This window comes from Pocillopora verrucosa, unplaced genomic scaffold (assembly GCF_036669915.1).
Source record: "Pocillopora verrucosa isolate sample1 unplaced genomic scaffold, ASM3666991v2 scaffold_26, whole genome shotgun sequence".
NCBI classification, from domain to species: domain Eukaryota; kingdom Metazoa; phylum Cnidaria; class Anthozoa; order Scleractinia; family Pocilloporidae; genus Pocillopora; species Pocillopora verrucosa.
In genome coordinates, this window is record NW_027078180.1 from 12,925 (window position 1) to 15,057 (window position 2,133).

Genomic DNA, 2,133 nt, shown 5'->3' on the forward strand with positions numbered 1-2,133 from the left:
CGCTGCTCATTGAGCAGCTCATATATTAAACTGATTTTTGGAACTGGGCTGTGGAAAAGAGGCTTGCCTCGTCCCAGCCACGGGTTGCCTCGGTATAGCACTACCTCCGAGTGCGGCCCACTTCCCTCTGGGGAAGACACATTCAATCCAAAACAAAGTCAACGGTATAGCATTCTTTTATGTTTACAGGAGCCCCGCCCGCCCTTAGAGGGGGAAGAGGTGAAAGAGGGATGATAATTCAGACAACAGACAATGGCAGGAACGGCCGCTGGCCTACGTTTTCTGAAGTGCGCAAAGCACTACCACAAGGACCTAGGGGTAAGTGGATTTTTTCACCGAGGGCAGACGCTGAAAAAGCATACTTACCTGACGCGGGAGGTACTGTGATCAAGGAGGCAGTCCTCTCAAGGCGAGGCCCTTTCATTGCACTTCGACTGGGTTGACCCTTGCGATTACCCCAAATGTGGGTAACTCGAGCGTATAATTTCTGGTAGTGGGGACCTGCGTTCGCGCTCGTCCCCGCAAAAGTCATCCAAACTATGTCTATATGGCCCTCTTACTGACTATCGAGGGTATTTTTGCTTTTGCAGTGGACCGGTAGACTTGCAAAGAAAGCAAAGGACGCACAACTGGCCAAGGTGTTGGCACGTTTGGAGGGGTAGAAGTGCATTGGAGAGACTGGAGGAAGGAAACAAGGTGAGTTTCGGGGCGGTGCGTAACTTTGCTGGCTGTTTTTGTTCAAGGCCTGTCTGCTCTATTGTGTGTAAAGTCCTGTTCGTTTGTATTTGCAGGTTGTGCGTGCCGTGCCGTGCTGTGCTATGCGCGCGAAGGGAAAGGAAATGAAAGGAAACCAAACGGCCGATCGACCGAGCGAGCGAGCATAGAAGGGCATTCGACTTGGACCGTGAGTACACTTTGAACCTTTTGAGCGGTTTTATTGTCACTGGAGCCGCTTTTAGAAATGCTATTGCTATCGTTAGTGTATCCTTTGTGCGAGCAAGCGAGTGAACGAATGAACGAGGGAAGGAAACAAACTAGCAGAGTAGTAAAAGTATCGAACCTTTTTCCCGATTCGTTTGCAGTCTGAATCCAACCATTGTCGACTTTCAGTGCCGTTTTTCGCGCGCCTCCTCTTGGAAGTGTGCGAGTGTTTTGCCACGTCACGATGGCTTAAAACTGCGTCTCAGAAGTGTGCGTTTTTTTCCTATTCATTTTTTCGTTCGTTATTTGGAATGATTTGATATCACAGAAGTAGAATTTGACATCATAAACTGTTCATCTCGCGCGTGCTCACTCGCTCGCGCGCGCTCTGTAAGAAAAGTCGATCGCACTAGAGTTTTCGCCATTAGCTGGCCGATTTTTGACAAAAAGGTGTTTTCCCCCCCTCGTTTTTTGCTTTGATTTTGTTCCTCACTCACCTACGGCTCTCTATGTGAAATTGTGGTGTATGGAGAGCTATTTATTGGGATAAAACGTTTAGAGATGTTCGCAAGACAAAAAATTGAAGCCTACAACACGGGGTATTCCCAGGCGGTCACCCATCCAAGTACTAACCCCGCCCGACAGGGCTTAACTTCGGTGATCGGACGAGAACCGGTGCTTTCCCTGTGGTATGGTCGTAGACGAGGAAATGGGGTCGAAATTCTGCTTGTTATCGGCCAGGTTCAGGCTGTAAAGCGGCCACATCCCTGAGTGTAGGCGAATTTGAAATTCTAAAGCCCTAGTTTCGTTACTCTAACCCTAAGAAATCGATACTCTAACCCTAAGAAATTGTTACCCTAACCCTAAGAAATGGTTACCCTAACCCCGAAGTCGTTACCTAACCCTAATGTATTTTCCTCAACCCAGTTAACACATTGAGGAGCATCGATTTGAAGCACTATTCCCTAGGGAGGGGAGGGAGGGGTCCCAAGAGACATAACGTGTCCTAAAAACCTATTATACAATGTTTTAGCTCCGTAGGTGCGTGTATCTGGCTTTAAAATCTTACAGTGAGGAGATACCAAACGGGTCAGCCTCTGGGACCGTCTGCGGGACTCGCAAGGGCTTGTGGGGGCGACCTGCTACTATCCACCATAAACCGTGGGAAGGATCCCTCGACCACCCCCCTCACCCAGGGCATGCTTCGGCATC

The 2,133-nt window shown here is 49.0% G+C and overlaps 2 non-coding genes and 1 pseudogene across 2 annotated transcripts; 2 read left to right on the top strand and 1 right to left on the bottom strand.

Annotated features, from left to right (window-relative positions):
• On the top strand, positions 1 to 126 carry LOC136278567 (U2 spliceosomal RNA; annotated as a pseudogene).
• Positions 127 to 358: 232 nt separating this feature from the next.
• On the top strand, positions 359 to 522 carry LOC136278555 (U1 spliceosomal RNA). The gene has a single exon (XR_010716402.1). It is a non-coding gene; the product is annotated as a U1 spliceosomal RNA (small nuclear RNA).
• A 983-nt stretch (positions 523 to 1,505) lies between these two features.
• On the bottom strand, positions 1,506 to 1,624 carry LOC136278544 (5S ribosomal RNA). Its single transcript, XR_010716391.1, has one exon. It is a non-coding gene; the product is annotated as a 5S ribosomal RNA (ribosomal RNA).
• Between the last annotated feature and the right edge of the window lie 509 nt (positions 1,625 to 2,133).